The sequence below is a fragment of the Felis catus genome, chromosome C2 (genome assembly GCF_018350175.1).
Source record: "Felis catus isolate Fca126 chromosome C2, F.catus_Fca126_mat1.0, whole genome shotgun sequence".
Classification (NCBI taxonomy): Eukaryota; Metazoa; Chordata; class Mammalia; order Carnivora; family Felidae; genus Felis; species Felis catus.
The window spans coordinates 101158787-101173804 of NC_058376.1; positions in this window are offsets into that span (position 1 = coordinate 101158787).

Sequence of the window (15018 nt, forward strand, 5' to 3'; positions counted from 1 at the left end):
AAAAGTATTAACATTATTTTCACTTAGTTTTATTTAAAATAGAAGAAGAAGTACTAGAAATATCTAGTTATGAAAGAAAATATGTAGTATCTGACAAATTCTATTTAAAAAAAATTAAGGTTTATTTATTTTTGAGAGAGAGAGAGAGAGAGAGTACAATTGGGGGAGGAGGAGAGAGAGAGGGAGACAAAGAATCTGAAGCAGGCTCCAGGCTCCCAGCTGTCAGCACAGACCCCAACGTGTGGCTCAAACTCACAAACCACAAGATCATGACCTGAGCTCATGTCGGACGTTTAACTGACTAAGCCACCCAGGTGCCCCATTATCTGATAAATTTGTAACACCAATCTAGGTTCATTTATAAATTCTAACCCATGTATCATTTGGGTCACTTTAAAACTCTCCAGTCATCTCACATGTGTAATTTAAATAGTTCTATTAAAAATTCAATATACATATTTGGGTTTCAACTGATACATAATCTAAAAGATATTAATAAAATAGAATTGTGGATTAAGGGGAGATCATAATGATTAGAAGACAGTAACTCCATATAATTTAGTCTAGGCATATGTTTTAATTTCCTAGGAGACCATGCATTTACTTTCAACTTTAGTGAAAAGGAAATTTGTTTCCAATAAAAACAAGTGAGATTATTTCCCTTGTAGAAATCATTGATGAATCATTAAATACTGAAGACAACTTTCTAAGAGGAGGATTCACATGTTAATAGTCTTTAAAAATTGTTTTTCAAAGAAATAAGACTGCATTTATATAATTGTATAGACTATTCTAAATTTGGAGATAGTTGATACAAATTAGGAAATTTATTTTCATTGCTTAATTTTGTTTTAGTACTGAAACAAAGTGCTAAATAACCTATTTCCCTCAAATGCAGATGTAGTTTTCTTTTTTTTAAAAAAAATGTTATTTATTTATTTTGAGAGAGAGAGAATGAGCGGGAGAGGGGCAGAAACAGAGGAAGAGAGAGAATCCCAAGCAGGCTCCATGCTGATTATGAGCATGGAGCCCAACGCAGGGCTTGATCTCATGACTGTCAGATCATGACCTGAACCAAAATCAAGAGTCAGGCACTTAACTAACTGAGCCACCCAGGCACCTCAAATATCATCTTAAAGTTTAACAAACAGCATGAAGCATTGACACGTTCATCTTTCTGAGCCTTACTAATGGTAGGCAACTGACTTCTGATTATATGATATTAAAAAGAAAAAGAAAAGATAAAGACTTTTAAGGATAAGAGGTTAAAATTTAGTAGTAAAGAGAGTAAGTTTGTCACCACCTCAAAAAAGCAAAACTAAAACCAAAACAAACACCAACATCAACAATCATCTTTATTATTAAAAAATATTATCTTTATTTCTTAATTGTTATTGTTTGCTTAATGAAAACTTTCTCAGCATATAGGCATTAATGTAGACATTATCATTTCTGTATGAGGCAACACACAAAAGAGGCCACGTTTACAATAAACTTTATAAGCCTTACAGTTTGAACACAAATCTACCTAGCCACCCAGATATAGCATGTAAAATTTCTATCCTTGATTAAAGGATAAGAGCTGAGTGTGTGTGGATAAATTTAAAAACCTCAATACTGAGCTGAACAGGTATTTAAGTTTGAGACTAAGTATTAGCATCAAATATATCTCACCAGACTACATTTTCAGTTTTCAAGAGTCACTGGAGACTATTAACTTCCTGGAAGCTCACCAGAATCTGGTATATATTCTGCAAAACAAGACCAACAAAAATTAAATGCTGCAGCCTTCTTAAATCAGAATTTAGATTACTATTTACTCCTGTTACTTAAATGTATTTTATTGAGGTCATTTTTGGACTGAGTTTTGGACAGTTGAGGGAATTGTTTTGAGGAAGGGGAAGAGAAAAAAAATATTTCAGTTAGGGGCATAACATAAATAAAGTTCATGATGAAGTATAGGCCATGCACTAAAATCATAGAATAAACCAGACTAGCACAAAAACAGCTCTGGTGAAGAGAAACAGGAGATAAGCTTGGATGGCTTCCAAACTGTTACTCTTCCTCCCTCATGCAAAAGTCCTTGTTCAGCTCCTATTCAAAATACCACCTTGTAATTCCTCCACTTCTCTCCTTTATCCTTTATTCTAGAAATTCCTGGCCATTCAACCTAATTTCTGTGGAGTTTGGCTCAAAGTTAGAATGGTCATATAAGTTATATTCAAATTAGTAAAATTTGAGAGTTAAAGGGAATGTTACTGATAACTACGTCATGACATAGGTAGGAGCCAGGTTGTTTTAGGTACAAGTACATATGGACTCTTACTTGGGTGTTATCAAAACTGGCCCACCAAATTGGCTTCAACCATATTGTCTTCCATATTCAAACATATATGACAATAGATATTACTTTGTATCTTGCCATCATTCAAAGCAGCCTCACACCCAAAACTTTAATCTACAATATAATGATACCTGCCATCTCCTATACATCTGATCTCTCACTCCCATTCTATCTGCTGTCTGAACAGATTAAATCTGACAATCACTATAACTACTTTCCCTTATTGTAATTCCTTCCTCAGAGTCACACTGTTCCTTGTCCAACAATAGTAGGTCACTCAGAGTCTCCATACCTTTTTACCCAAACCCCTCTTCCTCCTAGATGTCCACCTTTAAAATACAAACCCTCTATTTTGGCTCATCCCTACCCCTTGGCTTCACTGCTGTAACATAGTTCTAAATATGTATGCTACATTTTCTGGTAATGAGCTCTGGATAAATTGATCTCTTTTACTCTTTATATTATTTTCATTGTCTCACATATTAGACTTCAAATTCCAAAGCAAGGATATGTAAATGACATGTGTGTGTGTGCATGTGTGTGTGTGTATACACATATATGCGTATGTGTATGTATATATATATTAATTTGTGTGTATACATATATATTTATTTATAAACATTCATAGTTTAGGCCAATGCACAATAGACATTTCATAAAAATATTTACAGGCTCCTTTAAGCTCATATATTCTTTAAAGCAAATACTGGATATGCTGAATGAAAATCAGATAAAGCATGCAAAACCACCAAACACTCACATTTATTCAGTACTGACTCTCTTATTAGTCCCTAAGCACAGATTATCTAATCAATCAAATATACATTCCCACTCTTAACATTCTGAATCCCAGTCTAGAACCTCAAATTCTCTAAAGAATCTATTCCATCATTTTGAAACACCTTTTTCTTTGCCTGACCCAGTTGGTCTTTGGATTTACTGTTACCATAAATGCAGTGAATAGAAAAGATGATCTAGTGGATTTGTGTGTGTGTGTGTGTGTGTGTGTGTGTGTGTGTGTGTGGTATGTGTGAAAAGGAGAAAGAAGATTGTAATTATTTGATCTCATTGATCAACAAATAATTGTTTTAGGTATTGCGACTATCACTATAAGAATAGCCATGTCACATTACTTTTTCTTTAAAACAATTCTCAGAGAGAAGCACTATAAGTGCTTCTGAAACAACAGAGAAATTTTTAGGCTTAAATGGGCTATTAAACTTTTTATGTGTTAAGTCAAAGTGACTCCTTTTTAAAAATTAACTTTTGTTTTTTTTGTTTTTTGAGAAAGAGAGCACATGCGAGTGTGAGCAGGGGAGGGGCAGAAGGAGAGACAGACTCTTAAGCAGGCTCCACACCCAGGCAGAGCCGATGTGGGGCTTCACCTTACAACCTTGAGATCATGACAAGAACTGAAATCAAGAGTCGCATGTTAGACTGATGGAGCCACCCATGTACCCCCAAAATAAACTTTTAATTTTAGAGTAATTTTAAATTTTCAAAAAATTTGCAAAGTTTTTTCCTATACATCCCGTACCTAATTGTCCCTATATCAACATCTTATATTTGTATGGTACTTTTGTCACAGTTGACAAATCAACAGTGAAACATTATTATTAACTGAAGTTCACGTTTTATTTAATTTTTTTTTTTGGTTTTTACTTAGTGCTCTTTTTTAAATTTTATTTATTTATTTTGAGATAGAGAGAGTACAGGTATGTGTGGGGCAGAGAGAGAGAGGGAAAGAGAGAATCCAAAGTAGGCTCTGTGCTGTCAGTGCATAGCCCAACACGGGGCTCTGACTGATAAACTATGAGATCATGACCTGAGCTGAAACCAAGAGTTGGACTCTTAACTGACTGAGCCACCCAAGTGCCCCATTAGTTCCAAGTTCCCCAATGGATACTACATCTCATATATCTTATTATTTTATTTCATTAAAATTTTTTTTGCCTAAGGAACTATTTTATTTATTTATTATTTATTTATGTTATTTTTTAAATTAAATATAATTTATTGTCAAATTGGTTTCCATACAACACCCAGTGCTCATCCCAACAGGTGCCCTCCTCAATGCCCATCACCCACTTTCATCTCTCCCCCCTACCCCCAATTGCACCAGCATTCTTCTCAAAGCTAGAACAAACAATCCTAAAATTTGTATGAAACCACAAAAGACTCCAAATAGCCAAAGTAATATTGAAGAAGAAAACCAAAGCAGGAGGCATTACATCTCATTTAGTTGTGATGTCTCCTTAAGCTCCTCTTGGCCATGACTTTGTCCCCAGTTTACCTCAGTTTTGATCACCTTGAAAATTTTGAAACTATTTATCACATATTTTATGAAATATCTCACAATTGGGGTCTATCTGATGTTTTATCGTAAGTAGACTCCAGTTACAGGTTTTGGGAAAACAACAGAAGCAAAGTGCCATTTTTATCACCACATGCTATCAATCACACATCACCACATGCTATCAGTTTGACTTACACTCTTGCCATCAACCTTCCTCACCTGGGGAATATTTGTGATATTTCTCCACTGTAAAGTTACTGTGATTTCCCCCATTCCATACATGATTTCCACACAAAGGAATCACCTTATACTATACAATACTCCTCATTTAAACTACGAGGAGTAGTGCTCTGTCCCATGGAGAGGTGGCTGCATAAATTATTTGGATACATAAATTGTATACCCTGAGTAGCTACATAAATTATTTGAAATTCTTCCACATGGGAAATTTACATATTCAATTATTTTTATATGAATGTGGACACATATATTTTGCGTTCTAATCTAATACTACTTTATTTTGTTGCTCAAATTATTTTGGCCACTGGGGACTCTTTCAGTTGCCTCCTGTGTTCTTCTGACATATTTTGCATTTTTGTTTGTTTTTGTTTGTTTTTTGTTTTTTCGTTTTAGCAGATTCTTATTTTCTGGAACTTCAAGAAGGCCCAGACTCTCCTATTGTATATTTCCTACCACACTCCAGACTATAATAATCAATTTACAAAAAAAAAAATCCAAATAAACAAAAAACAAGAACAAAAAAACAAAAAAAAATCCAAACAAACAAACAAACAAACAAAAAACCAACCCAAACAAACCCTGGTTCTTTGGTTCTTTTCACTGGTACTCATTGCTTGTTGGTAGGGGTTGCTTCTAGGCCTTGTCAAAAGACAGAACAAGGAAATACAGTGTATGTACTAACCAGTAGATACATACGAAATTATAAATATCTATACATATTTCTATATTAACTTTTTCTCTATTAAGGTAAACATGATGTCTCCATCTCTAATCTAGTACTACCTGAGCAATTCCATCCTCCCCTCTTTGTTTAGAAACTGTCACTTCAACAGTGATAAACAGTGCTTCCAATGTCTATCATCCATTTATTTGATTGTTCTATTCCAGTAAACACGAGTAGCAGTGTTGTAAGTGGTATTCCATATACCATAAGAAACAATTTTATCAAGTAGAGTATAGCACATATGTGCATTTTCTTTTGCCTTTAGTCTTAACCAATACTCATTCTTTTCTTTTTTTCTTAAAGTTTTTATTTAAATTCCAGTTAGTTAACACAGTGTAATATTAGTTTCAGGTGTAGAATTTAGTGATTCATCACTTCCATACAACACCTGGTGCTCATCACAAGTACCCTTCTTAATGCCCATCACCCATTTAACCCATCCTGCCACTGACCTCACCTCCAATAACCCTCGGTTTGATCTCTATAGTTGAGACTCTGGTTAGAGTCTCTCTTTATTTCCACCTCTGTCCATCTGTTTTATTTCTTAAATTCCACATATGAGTAAAATCATATAATATCCATTCGTTTCTGAAGTTACTTGGTTCAGCACCTTTTCTCCTTACCCCCGTTAGTAAGCTTATTTCGTACATTTTACAGTTGGGGATACCTTTGTAAAGTCTACATTCATCCTGTGCCCTTGAGTTCCTCTTTTTTGTTTTTTAAATTCTTATACATTAGAGTTTACTCTTTGTACTATGAATTTCAAAAAATACTTAGTGTCATGTATCCACCTTTACAGTTTTGTAAGAATAGCTTTATTGCTCTCAAATATCCTTTGTGTGCTACTTTTCAACCCATCATGCTCCTCAAAGTCTTGGCACCCATTGGTCTATCAAGAAGAATACACAAATCAAACAGGAATTCAGCTATAAATAAAATTATTTTCTGATGGAAAACTCTTTTCCCAAAAACTAAGACAATCTGATGTATATATCCACTTATGTTAGAAAGTAATATTAAAGAATCTCATTTGATGTCTATTTGCATATACATTTTTAAACTTTGTTTGAAGGCGATTATTTTCATTTATTTAATCACCATTTGAAATGAATGTCTTAATTTATCCTAACCTTAGGAAACAAATAATTTTATGTTCAAATTAACCCAAATTTCACCCATTATATTGATCATGTTAGTGTTATTAGCAAATTCAATTGTGTATTAAAAAAATAAGTCATTTTAATTACAGAGGTTAATGCAGTGAGTGTAAGCATCCTAGATAAAAACCTTCAATTGTTCAGTTCAATGTATGATGGTCTATATTGGTTTTGTGTGCATCCATCTATGTAATTCCTGTTCCATCTTTACAGAGATAATCAGATTTTCCACACATCATCAGGAAAATAAGTCCTTAAGGATATTTTGATTTAACAGTAAAGCATTTGATTTAACAATACAATTCCTTCCAATTCAGCGAGTATTGATTAAAACTCTCCTATGATCCCAGAATATCACTAGATGCTATGTCGCCTGGTGATATAAAAGTATAAGATAATCTAAAGGAAAAACAAAACACTTGGTTAGAAAGAAGTCATGAACATATCTATCCATCCATCCAATTACATACGTATATTTACATTTATTCTTTCTCTCTTTCAATACATTCCCTTTACATTAATAAATGAATAACTTGAATCCATCACATTATTCCCATTCTGAAAATTCTACAATGCTTTTATTACCAGTAAGTTAAAGTCTATATACAATAAGCCTATTATATTTTAAATCTTATCTCCAATTACTCTCAGATACTTAACTTTTATTTTTACTAAACTGGTCTTCTTGTTGACTATCAAACACTGTGAATTAACTTTTTTAATCTTTTTACATTGTACAAAAAAAGTTTGACTATATACTTAAATAGTGCATTGGACAATAATTTTGGAGGGTTTCACTGAGGGCACATCCACTTGAATCCAAATAATTACATATGACTTCAGGAACAGTTCAAACAGTGGTTGAACTCTCAAGGATGGGTAGAAGAACAGTAGTAATTGACATGTTGCAAACCGACATTTTCAGTAGCAAATTTTACCTCCGTATGCTCCCATTTTCATATTTTAATGACGATTTCAAAAATAAACTTTACTGGCCAAGTAATGTGTCTCTTTTCAAAATTTTTGTGAGGTTAAAGGTACTAATGAAATATTTAAAATTTGGAGATTGGCCTGAAGAAAGGAAAACTGAGCTTTCTTTTGTTTCTTAGAATATTCATATTAGTATTATTATTTTCCATTATCAATAACTACTTGTCTTTGAACAAATTCAATTTTTAAAATTTTAAATTAATTTTGATATTAAAATAACTAATAATACTCTTTTAATGCTTATTTATTTTTGAGAGAGAGAGAGAGCGCGCGTGTGCACGACTGGGGGAGGGGAAGAGAGGAAGGGAGACGCAGAATGTGAAGCAGGCTCAAGGCTCCCAGCGGTCTGCACAGAGCCTGATGCGGGCCTCAAACTCACAACTGTGAGATCATGACCTGAGCCCAAGTCGGGTGCTCAACCGACTGAGCCACCCAGGCACCCCTAATAACACTTTTTTAAAAGGCACAGAATCGATTAATATTATAAACCTTCCTGACTGTTATGGATCTTAGACTCAGGTGGCTTGGCAGTATGCTACCATATTGATGAGTCTTGTCTCTTCATTTTTATTGCTTACAGACGTAAGAGTTATTTCAACTTTGTGAAGCAATGAGAGAATCATCCATAAAATATGATGGAAATGCAGATACCATTATGGAAGTCTTTGAACACTTACTCTATTCCACTTCCAATATTGTTGCCTTATTTGAACACATTGAATCCAATAGTAACTCATGATAAAAGTAAGCTTTTACTTTGTCATTTTTGTTGTTAAAATGTAAAACATGCTAAAAATAATGCCAAAAATAGGTAAAAAAAAAATACTCCTATTTTTCTGGGGAATGATCTGGATTTTTATAAATAAAATATTTGCAAAATAAAGAAATAAATGTTATACACAAGTTAACTAGGAGCTGGATTATCAACCATTGAGATGCTGGAGAAGCTGTATGTGTAAAAAAATAATAACATCTCTAAGCACATGTGTACTTTATGACTTTAAGTGTACTTCCTTCTCCAATTATTTTATTTCCTCAAATTTAGTTGTATCATTTAGTTGCAATTTAATTTGCTACCACCAGGTGGAGAAACTGTGCCAAGGCTAAGCCCAGGTTTGGCAAACAATGGCCCTTCAGGCTTGTTTTTTATAAGTATGATTGTAACACAACCACTCCCATCTCTTTATGTGTGGCTTTATGTGTGGCTGCTTCTGCATTACAATGGCAGAGTTGAGCAGTTGTGCCGTAGACAAATCCTAAATATTTATTATTTAGCCCTTTAAAAAATGTTTGGCAACCCAAGGTCCAAGCAGTAAATTTTATGATTTAAATTACAAAATAGCTCTGTTTACTTCTACCACATTCACTCATAAATTATTATTCCTATATTCTTGGCTTATGTTAAAAGAAGTCTAGGGTATTAATAAGGATACTACTATACTAGTCCCGGTAAAAACAACAAAAATTCTCTATGTTAGATGTTCAACAGTTTATTTCTTGTTCATATAACAGTCTATTGGCGGTAGACTTTTCTCCCAAGTAGTTATGCAAGGATTCTTTTCTATCCTACAGTTCCCAAGCCTACAAGTCTTGAGTCTCTGCATCCAAATGTAAAAGGAAAAAAAAAAAAAAAAGTTTGGAAAAGGCACACCTACTTCTACAAAAACAAAAACATTAAACACACACAATAACAACAATAAATCAGCCCAGGAGGAACAAAAAACATACATTACTTTAGCTCACATTCCACTGGCAAGAAGTTAATCTGATGGCCTCACCAAAATGCCAGAGTGCTAGGAAATGTAGGTTCTGAATTGGCAGCCACTTCATAGAAATAATTCTACTCTACGAAAAGGGCAGCATGGATCATTGGTAGGCTGCTAGATCTTTGCCACTCCATATTTCTTGATGCCAATTTTTATCAACTTTATGTCAACCTATAGATATTTTGGATTGAGTAAACATTTCTATATTGCTTTTTTCTGTATTCTGCTTTTGTAATGGTTACTTTTTAAGTCTAATCTTTATGGTAGTTTTTTGGAGGTGGGAAAGTACAAAGAGAAAGAAATGCAGTTGTGTTACATGCCAACCATGTGTCTGACTATAAGTAATTACTGAAATAATATCTACCCCAATATCTGTCTGCTTTTTGACTTACGGACAATTGAAACTCCTTATGTTATCCAAAATATAATAACTCCCTCATCACACTCAGGTACCTGTTTGTACACTGGTTTTATTCTATCTTATATAATTGGGAGTCTATATATGCATTTCCCACACTAAGTCCTGAATTCTAGAAAATGTGTTCATTTGCAAAAATTCTATAGGGCCTACATTTCACCATAGACATAACATGATTAATAGGTTTGTTGAAAAAAGGTTATCATAAAAGTTAGGCCTACCTACATTTTTTTTCTTTTTGTTTGTTTTACATTGTTTTTACAAGGAAGATCAAATAATTAAATCTCTCTCTCTCTCTCTCTCTATATATATATATACATATATATGTATATATCTAGACATATATTAATATGTATATTTTAATAACATAATATTGATTGAAAGGTTAAGGTTTCTATTTTTTTCTTTTCAGTGGTTGTTAAAAATAATTTAAGCTTTGTATGTAGCCATTGTGACAAGCACAGAAAATAAACATAATTTCTAGTTACATAGGTTCCCAATGTAATTTAGAGAATCAATATGAAATTACTTAAAGTGTAATAAGATAACTTTCTGTAATGTTTTTCTACCTAAAGACAGAAAGGGCTATATAACTTTTTAATTTCCCTTGATCCTATTGATTGTACAAATACCAGAATTTTAGGTATTCTGTGATGCTAACACATGCTAATTGAGTTAATAAGTGAAGTAGAGAGATATTTATTATTCTTAGATAACTAGTTTGATTTTTTTTGTAATGTTTTACAATATGTAACTTGGGTAGAAAATATTTTAATGAAAAATTAATGTATTTTTTTTCTGGGTGAGAGAGTCAACATTCAGAATTTCTTTTTTTTTAATTTTAAAAAATGGTTATTTATTTTTGAAAGAGAGAGAGAGAAATGGAACGTGAGCAGGGGAGGGCAAGAGAGACACACACAGAATCTGAAGCAGCCTCCAGGCTCTGAGCTGTCAGCACAGAGCCAGATGAGGGGCTCAAACTCACAAACCGTGAAATCATGACCTGAGCTGAAGTCAGATGCTTTATTGACTGAGCCACCCATGTGCCCCGACATTAAGAATTTTAAATGGAAACTGTAAATATTTATACAAATCAATTCCTTTCTCTTAACATAAAATAACAATCTTCCAAAGCAAATCTCAGTTTATTCACTAGTGGATATCTAAGGATTAGGGAGTTAAAAGAGAATGCTGAAGATCTTCCTTGAACACTCACTCACTGTATAGTAAATTAGTGTCTGGAATCTCTACAAAAAGTTGAATTAATTACCACTGGGATACACATTAGTGAACCACTGTGAATTACCATCCTGCTTTCTGTTTCAGTTGACTTTTAAGTACACAGTATATTTTTTATCAGGTTGCAAACAAAACAATTTATATATGTATCAAAAGAAATATGAAAGTAATTTCATATTTCAATCTGTTAAATTTTTTACCCATAACAAAGCATATTCAAATTTATTTTAATCTGAAATAAATACAAGTCATATCATTAAGGAGAAAATTTATTACAAAATATGTCTATGTTAATATATTGGCACTATTTTTTTTCTTTGCCAAGATTTTTATAGACAGAATTATTAGGAATGCTAGAAAATACTTATAGAAAAAAAATTACAGGTAAATTAGAATACTAGAAAATATGATTCCTCCTATACATGTGACAGATACCAGGACAAGAGAGACTTTGTAATAAAAGGCAAAATAGAGGGCAGTAATTGCCATGTGTTTGGGTTTAGGTAAAATATAGACTACTATATAGCACAGGGAGTGAGGTTTTGACAACTTTTCTAATCTATTTGTCAACTATTATCTTTCTACCCATATTATTTCAGATTACAGGTCTGATAATAGCATTTGCCTCATACATTACTAATTGGTTCATGTTCAAATGAATTTTCATTTGCCTGATGAGCATCAACAGGTAAGAGAAAACATTGAAAAGCACAATAAATCAATGAATAAGCTCAAGGAAAATCCAAAGTTATTAATATGAAAAAACCTTTTAAAGTAAAAAATACCATTGTCAAAATAAAAATAAAGTTGGAAGATATGTTCCAAAATATAGTATTAAAATGTAGAGAAGGAAAATATGAAAAAAATAAGATGAAAGTCATAGACAGTAATATAGGATGCTTAAATCTAATTAATGGGTATCTAAAAAATAAGAGGAAGATTACTAACAAAATAGTAAGTGTTTTGAGAACATTTAAAGAAAAACTACTAAAATCTAAAAAAGAAAACAATTCTAGCTTTGGTTTCAAGAGTAGAAAGAAGACTCAACTCTTTACACTGAAAGAATTCTATAAGAGCTAATGCAATAGATGTAAAACGGCCCCATATGTCTAGAAACAATTGTAAATTTTCCTAACACCAAGAATGAAGAGATGACCCTAGAATTCTTCAAGAGAAGGAAGAAAAGTCATCTACAAAATCTCGTTACCAGATATCTTTTCAAAAGTCATCTACATACTTAAACACACAAACACACAAATAAAGGAACAGAGAGACAATATCCATGAAATACTGGTTTAATTCTCGGGCAGGTAATTGTGCATCAGTAAAAGAAAGTAAACTGACTAAATTACATAGGAAGTCTGAGTACCATGTGGGTTGTGGGGCATATTCAGAGGAAACTGAATTGCCCCCTATTAAAATATGGAAAGAGTACAGAAACAAAAGTAAAACTAAGTAAAACATGATGTTGAGTTTTCATATCCTTAATTATGACTTCAAAGCCTATTCTAATGATAGATATGAGGATCAGAAGGGGAGTTTTCAGTGGGTTCAATCAACAAAAAAGTTAATACATAATTCTTATGCAAATCAATTCAGAAATCGAGGTAATAAAAAATTTATTTGGAGTTACAGAGATAAACAGAATAAGAAATAATTAGAAGAGTTGTTAAAGTGCTTACTTCAGGGAACACTACAAAGAATGGGAAAACGGGATGGAGTTTTCTTATTTTTCTTTGTACTGTACCTTTTAAAAATGTAATTTTTTTAACCATATGCATATACTGATTTTACAACTTATTCAAAATATTTACTGAATACTTACCATTTGAAAAATAGCAATACAAGTGTGGAGTATATAATAGCAAAAACAAAAAGACGATATGTGTGTGTGTGCACTAAAAATAACATGTTAGGAAATGTGCACAGTTGGAAAACTTCAGATTTTTCTGAGTACAAAATTAGTATTTATTCCATTAAATAAAAACAATAGTGGACCCAGAACTTCTTGCCCTGCACAATACCAGTGGTTTTCACTGTTATGTGCTATGACACTGGGGGGCTGGGGGGGGTGCTCTGAGCACGGGCACAAGCTCACAGGAAGAAGTGAAGATAATCTTTCAAGTAAAAAAAAAAATCATGAACTGCAAAGTTAGATACAAGGTTGGCTAATGTCATTGCTTTTTCTTTTGAGCCGCAAACTCTCAGGGCTACAGGAATCAGATGTCTGCACACCCATATGCTGTTCATGTGTCCCTGGGAAGGGAAATAGTCATTCTTTTCCTTGTCAGGCACATACTCAGGAAAGAATGCTCTCACATAAGAAATGAAATTATATACACTAATATTCTCTACTTTACTGAGAGAATAGAGTATAATGGATTATTCCAGATTCTGTAGGAAATGTTTCTATTGACTTTCTTCTCCATTGATATTGGCATTGAATTTCTACATTTAATTTAATAACAATTTATTTTATTTGATAACATGAAGATCTAGAAACCACGCCTGGTTGGCTACATCTCATTCACAGGTTGAAGGGAGATTGAGAGAGGTTACTTCCTTTGAGAAACACAGTGAGGTGTGCCACTAATCTTAATGTAAAAAGGACAGATTTTAAGTGGATTTACAGTATTTTCAGGTTGCTATAAAGTAAAGATCAGCACATGTTTCTTAGAGTTTGACTAAATAAAGTAATGGAAGTTGTGTCATTATATGCAGTAGCTTATATCACATTAACTTTCTTTAACTGGTAAAAGTTAAACCTTCAATCCATGTAGGTTTCTTTGAAATCAACTATGAAAATAACCTTTGAAATTAATTTTAAATCTTAAAAGTGTATGTAAAAAAGTTGAAAATATTAGTTTTCTTTTTTTAAATTTTTTAAATTTACTTTATTTTTGAGAGTGAGAGAGACAGAGTACAAGCAGGGGAGGGACACAGAGAGAAGGAGACACAGAATCTGAAGCAGGTTCCAGGCTCTGAGCTGTCAGCACAGAGCCCAATGCAGGGCTCAAACTCATGGACTGTGAGATCATGACCTGAGCTGAAGACGGACGCTTAACTGACTGAGCCACCCAGGCGCCCCTAGTTTTCTTTTTAATAGAAAAGGCATATTGGGGTGCCTGGGTGTCCTAGTTGAGTAAGCATCCGAGTCTTGGTTTTGGCTCAGGTCATATTCCCAGGGTTGTGAGATCGAGCCCCACATCAGGTTCCATGCTGAGCGTGGAACATGCTTAAGACTCTGCCTGTCTCCCTCTGCCCCTCTGCCCTGCTTGTGTGCTTTCTCTCTAAAATAAAATTAAAAAAAAAATAGGAAAGACATAGCTTCACATTAAATGAACATGAGATAAGCTCTGGATACCCTTGACATCCAGCTGATTTTCAAATGTATTCTGAAGTCAACTGGAAACTCAAGATTTTCCGCATCTCACTGAGATAATGTAAAAATGATTTCCTAAAACACCACAGTGAATCTGAGTCCAAGTGAAATACAGTCCTCCAGTAAAGAGTCCAAAAACAAGATGAAACAAATGAAGTTGTCTCACATTTCTCTCAAACTTTAAGTATTCTGAGAAAAAGTAGAAAATGAAGTCAAAATGGATAGTCATCTCATCTTTTATTTATTTTATTAGAATGTAACTACCATGTAGATAGATATAGCTTCACATTTTATTTATAAAATTATAAAATTTCATTTCTTTTCACTTCATCTGCAGAAAAGACTATCTAGAGCATAGTTCTATTTTTTATGTTTGTCCCATTCCCTTAACATCTGTAACTTTTCTTTCTGGAGTGAAATGTAATGATGATTAACATGGCACAGGCAAGGAGAATATGCTCC